The sequence below is a fragment of the Tursiops truncatus genome, chromosome 2 (assembly GCF_011762595.2).
Source record: "Tursiops truncatus isolate mTurTru1 chromosome 2, mTurTru1.mat.Y, whole genome shotgun sequence".
In the NCBI taxonomy this organism is placed as follows: Eukaryota; Metazoa; Chordata; class Mammalia; order Artiodactyla; family Delphinidae; genus Tursiops; species Tursiops truncatus.
This window is the reverse complement of record NC_047035.1, coordinates 41,304,351-41,321,548: the sequence shown is the minus strand read 5'-3', so window position 1 is coordinate 41,321,548 and position 17,198 is coordinate 41,304,351.

The following is a 17,198-nucleotide window of genomic DNA, read 5'->3' as shown; positions in this document are numbered from 1 at the left end:
AACCTGATCGTGAGAAAATGTCAGAAAAACCCAAACTAATGGACATTCTACATATAAGTGGTCAATAACTCTTCAAAAAGGTCAAGAGTATTGAATGATGAAAACTGGAGAACAGTCACAGATTGGAGGAAACTAAGGAGACATAACTAAGTGTAATATGTGGGTTCTGGATTGGGTCTTGGACAAGAAAAAGGACATTAGTGGGGAAAGCTAGTGAAAGCTGATAAAGTCTGCAGATTAGTTAAGAGTATTTATTATTGTTGACTGCTTGGTTTCAATCATCGTTCTGTTACATAAAATGTTATGTAAAATGCTAACATTAGGGGAAGCTGGGTGAAGGGAAGTGCACTATTTTTTCAGCTTTACTATATGTTCAAAATTATTTCTTTAAAAAAAGAATTAGGAATTTGAAATGTAAATTTTGGACAATGTTCCTGACTCAAATTGTCATTTTACTGATGCTTATGTGTAGGAGCAAAACTATCAGTAAGCTCTATTACCACTGTATTTCATACATTCTTCATGAAACTGGGGATCCAGGAAGGTCTTAGGGATGTTCTGTATTTTATTTTCATATCAGAATCAACAAGTAATGTAGTTTATTTTAAAACATGCCTTCCTTTTATGAGAACTTAACTCATAATGAAGCCATCATAGTTTGAAAAAAATCGAACTAATAGGAATTTTTGGTACAGAAATTTAAGCACTCTATTCAGGCAACTGGAATAAGTATAATTATATAATAAAAACGTTATAATGTCCAAAAAACTTTTTTTATTACAAAAGAAGCACTATTTTGGCTTTTTGTTCCAAGTTTTTTACTAATTAATTGAACTAAAAATGTACAAAGTCGTCCCAGAACAAAAAGCAAACTATGTCTTAGCTAGAAAGATGAGAAGTTACTTAGTGACATAGCTAAAAGAAGTGGAATTGTGGAGGAGACAACTAGTTACCTCCCAGCATCTGTTCATCATTTTCCTTTAGTAAAAGAACTCTGATTATTAGCTAGGTACAGTGCTTCCCTTGAAGCTAAGTGTGGCCATTTATTTTGGCCAATGACATACATGGGCTAGTGCTGTATGGGAACTTTCTGGAAGTCTCCTTAAAAACGAAAAGGAAAACAATGTCCCTTTCCTTCGTCCTGTGGTGTAGAATATGACGGAGGAGTTCTAGTTGGATCAGGAGGGAAAAGACCCTAAGGATGATGGCATAATAAAATGGATGGACCCACCAGCCCACAGAACTGCCATACTGATCCTGGAACACCTAAATCCAGACTTACTCTATATGGCAGAGAAATAAATTATATGTTGTTAAACCACTGTTGCTATGATTTCTCTGTTACATGAAGCTCAACCCATTCCTAACTGATACAGGAACATTATCAGAAAAGAGATGTGAAGGACTTTTATATTAAAATTTTAGCAGACAAATACAACTCAGTGATAAGTGAGAAAGACAGCAAATAAGAAATGTAGATCTTAAGAAAGAGTATAAAATGGAAGATGTAAAATGAAGGCAGCAACTGGTTCTGAATGAGTTATATTAGAAGGTCACTGCAAAGTCCTTTAGTATCAGTATAAGGGGCGGCACAGAAGAATAAACTAGAATTTGGGGCTATTAAATAAAGATGAAAAAAGAAATCATACTTAAATTCTCTAAGGTTCTAAATGATTAGAACCTTAGAGAAAATAATTATACTTCAAAATTATTTGGATAAAATTTGGCAGATTGTACTAGTCATTGGCTTTAGTTGCAAGGAAAAGAAAATTACTCTGGTTAATGTAAATAGAAAAGGAATTCATAGGATATTGAATAGCTTATACAATCACCAGGAAAACTGGAAAACCAGGGTCATAGAATGAGTAATTACCAAGGGAAGATGGGTGATCAGAACACAGCATAACACTGCTTATGACATGGATCAACTCAATTAGGGTGCCAATACCTTGCTGCTACATGGGTGCTGCTGGGCCCTGAATGGTCCTGCTGCCATGAGAATGAATTCTAACTATTCCTGCTTCTTTACTTCTCGTGTTTTACATTGAAAGCTCCAGGAAGATGGCCAAACGTAGGTTGCTTCCCAAAACTTTATGAGAGTTTTTAAAAAACGTCTGTATTTTTGAACTTCCATGGTAGGAGATGTGGCCTGCCTTTCCACTAAGGCTCCCACAGTGGCTCCCACACTGGCTCCCACAGTGGCAAATGAATGGGATTCAAACAGTGAGCACCCAAAAAGAGACAAATATGCAATACATTAAATAATTTGAAATATTTTAATGGAGTTGAACAGGAACATTGATGTTTATCTAAAAAATGTTTTAAGTTGCTTCACATCTATAAAGTGGGTATAGTAGACTATGAGAGTTGCTCTTTTTGTCAGCCCAGATAATTCCCACCCACCCTCTCTTCAGATTCCTTTGGGAAACTCCTCCTTGAACATATGAGTACTGTTGGGGCTGCTGATCATACGGGTAGGCACACAGGACCTGAAATTGAGATACGGACACTGGGAGAGGGTTCTTTATTTCCTCTACTGTAACTGCTTAACCAGGAGGATGTGAGTCTGAAGCCTCTGGAGGTATTTGCCTGCCACTAGGAGAGAATCTATTTGAAAGATAAAATAATGCAAACCAAGAGATGGAGACAGTCCTGACAGTGGTATTTGAATCTCTGGATGCAGTCTTTCCTTAAGATCTACACTTGGACTTCTCAATTACATGAGCCAATAAATCCTTCTGGGGGTTCAATTACTGTCATTTGCAACCAAAAGTGTTCTGACTTAGTATAATACATAAGATCTAGGAGATAATATTGTCTCTATTTTGAGTCCTACAATGAAAGAGTAATTTGAAAAAATACAGTTCCCTCACTTCTTACAGTGGGGGTAGGAAGGATATTTGGCCATCAGTTCATAAAATATGAAGCACTAAAAAAACAAGTTCATAAAATAGTTTTAAAACTAATGAAAATGCATCTTCTCTGAGCATCAGAGGAACTATGGCTTGGGAAAACAAAAGGTGTGAAGTTAACAATTGCTTGAAAAAGTCAAAAGCAGAAGTAAAAGGCACAGATTTAAGCTATACTACAGGAAATTCATGTTTGATGTAAGAATTTCCTAGTAGAAAATAAGTAATTGAACGTTTCATAAGATTAACTTTTTAAAAAGATAAGAATCTGGCCTGTTTGATGTGGTATAAAGCTTAAATAACATTGTAATAAAAGTGAAGGGAGAGGAACCAAGATGGTGGAGTAGAAGGACGTGCTCTCACTCTCTCTTGAGAGAACACCAGAATCACAACTAGCTGCTAGAAAATCATCGACAGGAAGACACTGGAACTCGCCAAAGAAGAGATACCCCACATCCAAAGACAAAGGAGAAGCCACAATGAGACGGTAGGAGGGGAGCAATCACAGTAAAATCAAATCCCATAACTGGTGGGTGAGTGACTCACAGACTGGAGAACACATACCACAGAAGTCCACCCACTGGAGTGAAGGTTCTGAGCCCCATGTCAGGCTTCCCAACCTGGAGGTCTGGCAATGGGAGGAGGAATTCCCAGAGAATCAGAATTTGAAGTCTAGCAGGATTTCATTGCAGGACTTCGACAGGACTGGGGGATACAGAGACTCCACTCTTGGAGGGCACACACAAACTAGAGTGTGCATCGGGACCCAGGGGAAGGAGCAGTGACCCCAGGGGAGACTGAACCAGACCTACCTGCTAGTATTGGAGGGTCTCCTGCAGAGGCAGGGGGTGGCTGTGGCTCACCGAGGAGACAAGGACACTGGCAGCAGAAGTTCTGGGAAGTACTCCTTGGCGTGAGCCCTCCCAGAGTCTGCCATTAGCCCCACAAAAGAGCCCAGGTAGGCTCCAGTGTTGGGGTGCCTCAGGCCAAACGTCCAACAGGGAGGGAACCCAGCCCCACCCATCAGCAGTCAAGCGGATTACAGTTTTACTGAGCTCTGCCCACCAGAGCAACAGCCAGCTCTACCCACCACTGGTCCCTCCCATCAGGAAACTTGCACAAGCCTCTTAGATAGCCTCATCCACCAGAGAGCAAACAGCAGAAGCAAGAACTACAATCCTGCAGCCTGTGGAACAAAAACCACATTCACAGAAAGATAGACAAGATGAAAAGGCAGAGAGCAATGTATGAGATGAAGGAACAAGATAAAATCCCAGAAAAATAACTAAATGAAGTGGAGATAGACAACCTTCCAGAAAAAGAATTCAGAATAATGATAGTGAAGATGATCCAGGACCTCGGAAAAAGAATGGAGGCAAAGATCGAGAAGAAGCAAGACATGTTTAACAAAGACCTAGAAGAATTAAAGAACAAACAAACAGAGATGAACAATACAATAACTGAAATGAAAACTACACTAGAAGGAATCAATAGCAGGATAACTGATGCAGAAGAACCGATATGTGACCTGGAAGACACAATGGTGGAATTCACAGCAGCAGAACAGAATAAAGAAAAAAGAATGAAAATAAATGAAGACAGCCTAAGAGACCTCTGGGACAACATTAAATGCAACAACATTCACATTATAGGGGTCCCAGAAGGAGAAGAGAGAGAGAAAGGACCTGAGAAAATATTTGAAGAGATTACAGTGGAAAACTTCCCTAACATGGGAAAGGAAACAGCCACACAAGTCCAGGAAGGCAGAGAGTCCCATATAGGATAAACTCAAGGAGAAGCACACCGAGACACATAGTAATCAAATGGGCAAAAATTAAAGACAAAGAAAAATAACTGAAAGCAGCAAAGGAAAAATGACAAATAACATACAAGGGAACTCCCATAATGTTAGCTGATTTCTCAGCAGAAACTCTACAAGCCAGAAGGGAGTGGCATGATATATTTAAAGTGATGAAAGGGAAGAACCTACAACCAAGATTACTCTACCTGGCAAGGATATCATTCAGATTCGATGGAGAAATCTAAAGCTTTACAGACAAGCAAATGCTAAGAGAATTGGGCTTCCCTGGTGGTGCAGTGGTTGAGAGTCCGCCTGCCAATGCAGGGGACACGGGTTCGTGCCCCGGTCTGGGAAGATCCCACATGCCGTGGGGTGGCTGGGCCCGTGAGCCATGGCCGCTGAGCCTGTGCTCTGCAACGGGAGAGGCCACAACAGTGAGAGGCCCGCATACTGCCAAAAAAAAAAAAAAAAAAAGCTAAGAGAATTCAGCACCACCAAACCAACTCTACAACATATGCTAAAGGAACTTCTCTAAGTGGGAAACATAAGAGAAGAAAAGGACCTACAAAAACAAACCAAAAACAATTAAGAAAATGGTCATAGGAACATACATATCGATAATTACCTTAAACATGAATGGATTAAATGCTCCAACCAAAAGACACAGGCTTGCTGAATGGATACAAAAACAAGACCCATCTATATGCTGTCTACAAGAGACCCACTTCAGACCTAGGGACACAAACAGACTGAAAGTGAGGGGATGGAAAAACATATTCCATGCAAATGGAAATCAAAAGAAAGCTGGAGTAGCAATACTCATATCAGATAAAATAGACTGTAAAATAAAGAATGTTACAAGAGACAAGGAAGGACACTACATAATGATCAGGGGATCAATCCAAGAAGAAGATATAACAATTATAAATATATATGTACCCAACGTAGGAGAACCACAATACATAAGGCAACTGCTAACAACTATAAAAGGGGAAATCGACAGTAACACAATAATAGTGGGGGAATTAAACACCTCACTTACACCAATGGACAGATCATCCAAAATGAAAATAGATAAGGAAAGAGAAGCTTTAAGTGACACAATAGACCAGATAGATTTAACTGATATTTACAGGACATTCCATCCAAAAACAACAGATTACACTTTCTTCTCAAGTGCGCATGGAACATTCTCCAGGATAGATCACATCTTGGGTCACAAATCAAGCCTCAGTAAATATAAGAAAATTGAAATCATATCAAGCATCTTTTCTGACCACATCGCTATGAGATTAGAAATGCATTACAGGGAAAAAGCGTAAAAAACACAAACACATGGAGACTAAACAATATGTTACTAAATAACCAAGAGATCACTGAAGAAATCAAAGAGGAACTCAAAAAATAACTAGAGAGAAATGACAATGAAAACACGATGATCCAAAACCTATGGGATGCAGCAAAAGAGGTTCTAAGAGGGAAGTTTATAGCTATACAGGCCTACCTCAAGAAACAAGAAAAATCTCAAATAAACAATCCAACCTTACACCTAAAGGAACTAGAGAAAGAAGAACAAAAAAACCCCGAAGTTAGCAGAAGGAAAGAAATCATAAATATCAGAGCAGAAATAAATGAAATAGAAACAAAGAAAACAATAGCAAAGATCAATAAAACTAGAGCTGGTTCTTTGAGAAGATAAACAAAATTGATAAACCATTAGCCAGACTCAACAAGAAAAAGAGGGAGAGGACTCAAATCAATAAAATTAGAAATGAAAAAGGAGAAGTTACAACAGACACCACAGAAATACAAAGCATACTAAGAGACTACTAAAAGCAACTCTATGCCAATAAAATGGACAAATTCTTAGAAAGGTATAACCTTCCAAGACTGAACCAGGAAGAAATAGAAAATATGAACAGACCAATCACAAGTAATAAAATTGAAACTGTGATTAAAAATCTTCCAGCAGGGCTTCCCTGGTGGCGCAGTGGTTGAGCGTCCGCTTGCCGATGCAGGGGACACGGGTTCATGCCCCGGTCTGGGAAGATCCCACATGCCGTGGAGCGGCTAGGCCCGTGAGCCATGGCCGCTGAGCCTGTGCATCCGGAGCTGCTGCTCCGCAACGGGAGAGGCCACAACAGTGAGATGCCTGCGTAACGCAAAAAAAAAAAAAAAAAAAAAAATTTTCCAACAAACAAAAGTCCAGGACCAGATGGCTTCACAGGTGAATTCTATCAAACATTTACAGAACAGTTAACACCTATCCTTCTCAAACTCTTCTAAAAATTGCGGAGGAAGGAACACTCCCAAACTCATCCTATGAGGCCACCATCACCCTGATACCAAAACCAGGCAAGATACTACAAAGAAAGAAAATTACAGACCAATATCATTGATGAATATAGATGCAAAAATCCTCAACAAAATACTTGCAAACAGAATCCAACATCACATTAAAAGGATCATAAACCATGATCAAGTGGCATTTATCCGAGGGATGCAAGGATTCTTCAATATACGTAAATCAATCAATGTGATACACCATATTAAAAAATTGAAGAAGAAAAACCATATGATCATCTCAATAGATGCAGAAAACGCTTTTGACAAAATTCAACTCCCATTTATGATAAAAACTCTCCAGAAAGTGGGCATAGAGGGAACCTACCTCTACATAATAAAGGCCATATACAACGAACTCACAGCCAACATCATTCTCAATGGTGAAAAACTGAAACCGTTTCCTCTAAGATCAGGAATAAGACAAGGATGTCCACTCTCACCACTATTATTCAACATAATTTTGGAAGTCCTAGAGAAGAAAAAGAAATAAAAGGAAAATCAGAGAAGAAAAAGAAATAAAAGGAATACAAATTGGAAAAGAAGACGTAAAACTGTCACTGTTTGCAGATGATATGATACTGTACATAAAGAATCCTAAAGATGCCACCAGGAAACTACTAGAGCTAATCAATGAATTTGGTAAAGTCACAGGATACAAAATTAATGCACAGAAATCTCTTGCATTCCAAAACACTAATGATGAAAAATCTGAAAGAGAAATTAAGGAAACTCTCCCATTTACCACTGCAACAAAAAGAATAAAATACCTAGGTATAAACCTACCTGGGAGAAAAAAAAACCTGTAGGCAGAAAACTATAAGACACTGATGAAAGAAATTAAAGATGATACCAACAGATGGGGAGATATACCACGTTCTTGGATTGGAAGAAACAATATTGTGAAAATGACTATGCTACCCAAAGCAATCTACAGATTCAATGGAATCCCTATCATCCCTACCAAAAAATTATCCCTACCCAAAATTACCACTGGCATTTTTTACAGAACTAGAACAAAAGTCTTAAAATTTGTATGGAGACAGAAAAAACCCCGAATAGCCAAAGCAGTCTTGAGGGAAAGAAACAGAGTTGGAGGAATCAGACTCCCTGACTTCAGACTATACTTCAAAGTACAGTAATCAAGACAATATGGTACTGGCACAAAAACAGAAACATAGATCAATGGAACAAGATAGAAAGCTCAGAGATAAACCCATGCACCTATGTTCAACTAACCTATGACAAAGGAGGCAAGGATATACAATGGAGAAAAGACAGTCTCTTCAATAAGTGGTACTGGGAAAGCTGGACAGCTACATGTAAAAGAATGAAATGAAAACACTTCCTAACACCATATATAAAAATAAACTCAAAATGGATTCGAGACCTAAGTGTAAGACTGGACACTATAAAACTCTTAGAGGAAAACATAGGAAGAACACTCTTTGACATAAATCACAGCAAGATCTTTTTTGATCCACCTCCTAGAGTAATGGAAGTAAAAACAAAAATAAACAAATGGGACCTAATGAAACTTCAAAGCTTTTGCACAGCAAAGGAAACCATAAACAAGATGAAAAGACAACTCTCAGAATGGGAGAAAGTATTTGCAAACAAATCAACAAAGGATTAACCTCCAAAATATATAAACAGCTCATGCAGCTCAATTTTAAAAAAACAAACAACCCAATCCAAAAATGGGCAGAAGACCTAAATAGACATTTCTCCAAAGAAGACATACAGATGGCCAAGAAGCACATGAAAAGTTGCTTAACATCACTAATTATTAGAGAAATGCAAATCAAAACTACAATGAGGTATCACCTCACACCAGTTAGAATGGGCATCATCAGAAAATCTACAAACAACAAATTCTGGAGAAGGTGTGGAGAAAAGGGAACCCTCTTGCACTGTTGGTGGGAATGTAAATTGATACAGCCACTATGGAGAACAGTATGGAGGTTCCTTAAAAAACTAAAAATAGAATTACCATATGATCCAGCAATCACACTACTGGGCATATACCCAGAGAAAACCATAATTCAAAAAGACACATGCACCCCAATTTTATTGCAGCATTATTTACAATAGCCAGGTCATGGAAGCAACCTAAATGCCCATCGACAAATGAATGGATAAAGAAGATGTGGTACATATATACAATGGAATATTACTCAGCCATAAAAGGAATGAAATTCGGTAATCTGTTGAGACATGGATGGATCTAGAGACTGTCACACAGAGCGAAGTAAGTCAGAAAGAGAAAAACAAATATCGTATATTAACGCATATATGTGGAACCTAGAAAAATGGTACAGATGAACCTCTTTGCAGGGCAGAAATTGAGACACAGATGTAGAGAAGAAACGTATGGACACCAAGGGGGGAAAGTGGTGGTGGTGGTGGTGGTGGTGGTGTGATGAATTGGGTGATTGGGATTGACATGTATACACTGATGTGTATAGAATTGATGACTAATAAGGCCCTGCTGTATAAAAAATAAAATTAAATTTAAAAATTTAAAAAAAGAGGGAGGAGATATGGGGATATATGTATATGTATAGCTGATTCACTTTGTTATACTGCAGAAACTAACACACCATTGTAAAGCAATAAAGACGTTAAAAAATAAAATTAAATAAAATAAATAAAATAAAAAATAAATAAATAAAAATGAAAAAAAAACCGTGAAGGGACCCATTGTAGTCATTTCTGTCATTACCTATCAATATAATCTTAACTTCTCTGGACCCCTGTTTTCTCACCCCCTTTTTTTTTTTTTCGCGGTACGTGGGCCTCTCACTGTTGTGGCCTCTTCCGTCGCGGAGCACAGGCTCCGGACGCGCAGGCTCAGCGGCCATGGCTCACAGGCCTAGCCGCTCCGCGGCATGTGGGATCTTCCTGGACTGGGGCACGAACCCATGTCCCCTGCATCGGCAGGCAGACTCTCAACCACTGCGCCACCTGGGAAGCCCTCTCACCTCTTAACACAAGCATCTCTTTCACCTCTAATTGTGACTGAGCATTAAAAGCTCATCTTGGTCTCACAATTACATTTCTTTAAACTACCAACATACATGCGCTAGTAGGACAGATGTCAAAATACTAATTTGAGCATAACAGAGAACAGAATTTGGGGATGTTCATTTTAAAAATTCTTTTTCCAACTGCTTTATGCATTTCATTTTTTCATTGTCTTGTACTCTTAAATCTATTAACTGGCCCTTTTTACAACTTCTGATACATATCTAGAAATCCATCCATAACTTTGTGATCATTGTAGTAAAATATAGAACATAAAATTTACCATTTTAACTTTTTTATTTTTTAATTGTGGTAAAAGATACATAAAATTTACCATCTGAACCACCTTTAATTGTACAGTCCAGTGGCATTAAGTACACTGTTGCACAGCCATCTATCTCTAGACCTCTTTTCACCTTGCAAAACTGATATTCCATTGTAATAATATTCCATCGTAAGTATATACCATATTTTGCTTATCCATTCGCCTGTCGACAGACAAGGTTTGTTTCCCCCTTTTGGATATTGTGAATAATGCTGCTATGAACATTGGTGTAAAAATATCTGTTCGAGCTTCCCTGGTGGTGCAGTGGTTGAAAGTCCGCCTGCCGATGCAGGGGACGCGGGTTCGTGCCCTGGTCCGGGAGGATCCCATATGCCGCGGAGCTGCTGGGCCCGTGAGCCGTGGCCGCTGAGCTTGCGCGTCCGGAGCCTGTGCTCCGCAGCGGGAGAGGCCACAGCAGTGAGAGGCCCGTACTCCGCAGCGGGAGAGGCCACGTACCGCAAAAAAAAAAAAAAAAAAAATCTGTTCAAGTCCCTGTTTTCAATTCTTTTGGTATATACCCAGAACTAGAATTTCTGAATCAAATTCCAAGTTTAATTTTTTTGCGGAACCACCATATCATTTTCCACAGCATTTGCACCATTTCATATTCTCATCAGCAGTGCATGAGGGTTCCAGCTTGGGAATACTTTTAAACATAAAAAAATTAATTATTTTTAAATAACATATAGTGCTTCCAAAACAACACTGAAATGATTGTCTAAAACACCACCATGCTAATACAACTATCATTTTCTAAAATCTAAATGCTTTCTCACTTGTATATTTTTACAGAATTATACTTTATATATTTTTTGGGTTTTTCCACATTATAAATCTAAGCATTTTCCATGATATTAGAAACCCAACGTAATTATCATTTTAATATTTGAATTATATTCAACTAAAGGGAAATATTTTCTTAATCATACCTCTGAACATTCAAATTGCTTCCACTTTTACACCATTAAAAATATGCAATAAACACATACACGTATAAATCCTTTTTCTTCTGTTGAATACTTTCCATAGGAAGGTATTAGTCAGCTAAAAGATATGCACTTTTTTACAGAGTTTTTGGTAAATATCACTAATTTTTTTTTTAACAAAGGAATCATATAGATTTGTATTACCCCAGCACTCTCACCAGAAGGAGCTGTGATGGGAGGTACCGTTATCCTTCTTCGTATCACTAATTCTCTAACAGATTGCTTATCACCTAGCAAACACACATGTTTACTAATAGAATTCATGAATGAATAAATGAGAATGCCATTTAACTGAATCCTAACTATCACTGAATCTTATTTCGTTTGCTAATTTAAGAGAACCAGTGCATGTTGGACTGGTTTAAACTATTTATTTTAACACAGTTAAAAATTTGGCCTTCAAATCAGGAGGTCCATAAAAGAATGACAATATGTAGGTCTTCTTGGCATTTACACATTTTCCTATACATTTCCAAGTGTAATATAATTCCACTCAATTATAACCTTTCTTTCTAAACATAAAATATTACTGTGGGACCACTTTCCTAACTTGCATAGTTTATGGTATTAGGTAGATACATCTCCTATTTAGCATTTATGTATAAGCAAATAAAATAGTATCAGCCATACTCTACTTATCATAACTGAAGTATAACTGGCTCTGTTTTCTTTGTTCTTTTTTCTTATGAATTTTCTATTGATTAAACTGTTGAGTCCTTTGACATTAAATGTTTCTTTTCATCTTTGTATCTGCCAAACTGACTAGCACAAAAAAAGGATCTGTACATAGTAGGTAACAATAAATATTCTGGTATATTTATTACGCTATATATTTATTTTCTATTTGATCTAATTGAGGATAATTTTAAAGAATCATGATACAAATAAAGTATATATGCATTAAAAATACACATTACAAAGATCCCCCTTTATGTTAAAGTAGTAGAATAAAATTATCAGATAAAAAGGAAGCTTTAAACTATCCTAATGTTTAATGTAGTATTCAAGTCTTCTTCATAGATTGTAAATTATAATGGGAATATTACCAGAACTGTCAAATTCTTCCCAAAGCAATCTTCAAGCTAATCAACATAGACAATCACTCTTTTCACTTCTATAGCAAAAGGAAAATTTTAAGCAATATCTTTTGACTGTCTTGAAAATTGCTTAGTTGGAGGCTTTATTTTAAAATGCAACAAGCCTGAAATATTAAATGTAATTTGCAATGCAGCCTAGAGAAAGAATGAAGCATTTAGTACATTTTTCCTAACTGTTTCTGGTTGCTGCCTGGGTAGCTCCAGCACTTCTCTATCTTCAAAATCACCTTTGAGGGTTTCAACATCTTTTGACCACTACTTTTAATCAAAAAGGCTAAACATAAAATAATTTGACTCTTATGTGGCAAAAATCTTAACAACACTGGCTTTGACATTTTTATTTAATTGACCTTAAACAGAGATTCCTCAGAAAGTAAACTGTTGGCACTTAGTGAATTCTGATTAAGGTGACACATTACCCGATGTTAACATTGACAGAAATCACTGTCCCAGGAAAAAGTGGTCAATACTGAAGTTAGCAGAGTTTAGCTTTCCAATGATAATCATGTTTGTTTAGGTCTGCCCGACAATAAATAAGGCTCAATCTTTTGTTAAAAGATTGTTATTTAGAAAACTCATACACCTTAAAAATTTTGAACACACAAAAATGTTATAGCCTGTCTTTATTTCCACCCATACCATGAGATGTTTAACACGAAAATAATACAAAAGCAAAAATACAGAATTAAATGGAAATTTATGAGATGTAGCCCAATCTCTTAAAAGGAGGAAAGTGAAGTCCAGAGAGTTTGACTTGTTCAATGTCAAATTATTGAGTTTCTTGCAGAGAGTGAATTATAATTCAGATCTCATTATTTCTGATTAAATATGCTTTCTATAGTTCTATGAAAATCATTGGCCTTGCCCTTCACACTAAGAGCACTGTTTTCTTAATTTTCCACTATTTTAATCTGCAATAAAGTTCCCACATCCATTTATCCAACATGGAAGAAGAAAGCAGTTGTTGAGTTCATGCTTCGATAAGGAGAGAGGAAAATACCGGTCTAGTAAATGGAGGTTATGAAAAGAAAAGTGGGCAAAGTATTTCAGAATGTTGTCAGGTAGAGCTGCTTTTATTTCTGAATAGAAGGAGTCATTCTCTTTGGGAGGAGGCAGTAATGGATGGGATGTTGGGGTTATAATCGAAAGGAGGGGAAAAACAGCTCAGTGCCCTCCTCATTGTTCTTAACGACTGTTCATTGTCTAATAAGGCAAACACTATTCACTACGTGCATCAGGAGAATCAGGAGAAAAAGGAATAAATTTTATTTCCGGAAGAATCCACATCATATTCAACTTTGTATTTTTATGATGTATTATAGTTTTAAAGAAAATGTATAGTGGGGGAAAGAGACATAGATGAACAAAGGAAGTCTTTTTATAGAGTAAATGTAAGTTTTAGGTTTTCATAGCCCAATGTTCTAGCCCAGTGTACATTTGGGCATATCAATGATACAAGAACAAGTTGCCCAGGGATACTGGATTGTAGAATTCAGAGTGTACGACTGTACTCTAACTGGGCCATTTGGCGGAGATGCGGGGAGTTTCATTTGATTTTTTCAGTAGAGAGTATGAGTATTTGTTTGGTATTACATGTGTTAGGAAGGGCATATATGCCCTTATGCCCTTAAAATAAAGCTTATCTCTAAAATTTTATTCATTATTGTTGCCAGGAGAAAAAGTTATAAGGGAAAAAATTCACAGGGAAAAAAGAATCCACAGACAAGTTTTATATAAAAAACACAAACAAAAATGATTCATTGTTTCTTTTTTTTTTTTTGCGGTACATGGGCCTCTCACTGTTGTGGCCTCTACCGTTGCGGAGCACAGGCTCCAGATGCGCAGGCTCAGAGGCCATGGCTCACGGACCTAGCCGCTCCGCAGCATGTGGGATCTTCCTGGACCGGGCCACGAACCCGTGTCCCCCTGCATCGGCAGGCGGACTCTCAACCACTCTGCCACCAGGGAAACCCTCATTGTTTCTTAACATATGGTTATTTCTACAAGTAAATGCATCTCTTTCTTGCACGCTGCTCTTTACTGGTATATACATTTTCCACTAATTACAAAGTCTTTTAGGAGGAAAATTTCTATGTAAAAACATGAATGTTACTGGCTTGAAATTTATAGACAGAGTTTTTTTAATGCAGTAGGATTAATGATTGTTCCGATATTCATTTCTATACACTGGTTTTCGTTTAAACCAAGAGCCTAAAAAGCACCTCTGGCAAATTTTTTTTAAATTACTAGCATAAATTTTATTAAAAATTGTTGTGCTTTAAAATTATATTGCTAAAGACAAACCACGTATGAAAATTTTTTCCATTAATACCTAGTCATTGCTGGTTCAATAAAACAGGATTATCATGTATTTTATTTTATATGTTATATATAACAGATACTTTTGATATGTATATTTTATGTATATATGTGTATGAATACACTAATCTGTGTATATTTTACACATATACTAAAATTAGGATTTTATACCCAGCATTAGAAAGAAACCCTAATAATTTTGAGAATGTATACATAAATTCAGTAAATGTTCTCATTTAGCATAAAATGAACTAACTTTAAGGATTCCTATCGATGTAACTCTGAAGTGGTCAAGATTTTAAGCAGTCTGATGATCAGAGCTCACAACTTACCAGTATACCAAATGACTTATTGTAACTTTTAACTGTAATATAACACTAAAAAATAGCATTTTTCTCCCTATGAAAGCATCAATACTGTAATCATTTATTCACAGAAACTAGCAACTACATTTTTCAAATTATTTTCTGGATTACAAGTATTATTATAAAAACAAAAATCCACTGTGCCAGTTTTCTGGTTATACAGCAGCTTGGTGGAGTTTGGGGAAGGGTAGGGGGGGTGTTTTTGATTGTCAACTTATTTTTGTTTGTTGGCTATTTTACGATTTAAAGATTATAAACGCAATACATATTGATTGCTAAAAATAAATTACCAGTGTAAGAGTAAAGGTAAAAAGTAAAAGTCCCCTTCCTATAAAACCCCAGATGGGCTTCCCTAGTGGTGCAGTAGTTGAGAGTCCGCCTGCCGATGCAGGGGGACACGGGTTCATGCCCCGGTTCGGGAAGATCTCACATGCCGCGGAGCGGCTAGGCCCGTGAGCCGTGGCCGCTGAGCCTGCGCGTCCGGAGCCTGTGCTCCGCAACGGGAGAGGCCACAACAGTGAGAGGCCCGCATACCGCAAAAAAAAAAAACCAAAAAAAACCCCAGTTTACCTCTTCAGAGGTTGAATTATATCATAGTTTCCTATGTGTCCATTAAAGATAAGTTTATACAAACCACGCTCATGCATACATCTAGTTTTTACATAAGATCATACTATACAAACTGTAGTGTAATTTAAAAATTTCATACTTAAGTTGGACATGCTTGCATAGCAGTACATGTAGGTGTACATCCTTTTTAAATTAATTTATTTAAAACTGTTCCTTATTTAAGAATGTTTTGCATTTTGCTATTGCAAATGTTTTAAGTACATTTTTGTACAAATATTGCTACCTACTTAGGTGAGATATCTGTAAAGGAGGGTATCTGTAAGGTATGTTTCTAGAGATAAAATTTCTCTGTCAAAGAGAATTGCATTTAAAATTTCTAGATGGAGCCAAGCTAAGTTTCAAAACGTACCTCTAAACTGCTATCCCACCAAAGCTGGTTATTGCTGATATTGTTGTTGTTATTTATATTTTTTGTATAATTTTACTTGCCAAATGTGGTTTCATATCCCCTAAATTATTTATCTGTGAGTAACCTCCAATTTTCATGTTTTTAAATATATTAACCTGAAGAGGGCATCACAATGCAAGCTCTAGGAAGTAATTCTAACCAGTGTGGACTTTTCCATTCAACAGCAATAGTATCATGAGTCTGGAGACATTATGAGAGGGTATATAAGCTTTCTTCTACCTTTAGGCAAATTACACCTAACCCTCCCCCACCGCCACATTCTTATTTAATTACAACTTCAAACAGAAATTTTATCAGGCAAACTGTTTACTGCATTTCCTTATATATTCATTCCATAGGAAAGTGAAAATAATGTTCACACAATTCTAAACAATTGGTACACTTATAAACAAAGAAGTTAGCAGGCAAATGCCAGGAAAAGGACACCAACTTGAGGTTACTAACTTCAGTTCTAGCATTAGAAATTAACGTTACTAATAATAAGACATCTTTTTCTTGGTAACATTGTCAACAGAAGAGGTTAACTGATGTTCCAAACTTAATACAGGACACTGGGGATAAAGACTATGAAATCTGCAGAGTCAACTCTTATTTATATATGCCAAAATAAAGGGGAATCATTGTTATTAATTCAGATCTGCATGTAACTTAATTTTTGTAAAGAGTGAAATTGTAAATATGCCTGGGGATATTTACAGAGTTTGGTTACGCTTAAAATTTGATCTTTCAGTGAAGTTATATTCACAAACTTTTACAAAATGTAACATAACTTTAAAAAATGAAACTTTAGCCTTTTAAATACTGCAATTTAGTGATTTCCAGGCTACTAATAATTTTGTGTTCCTTTTTAAATGACTATGTAAAGTAAGTTCCAGTGGTGATAACTTTCTAAAACAATATTAATTGAACCACCTCTAGAATTAAAAATCTAATCTATGGAGTTACTGATGTGAAATAATTAAATTTAAAAGCTACACAATAAAATTC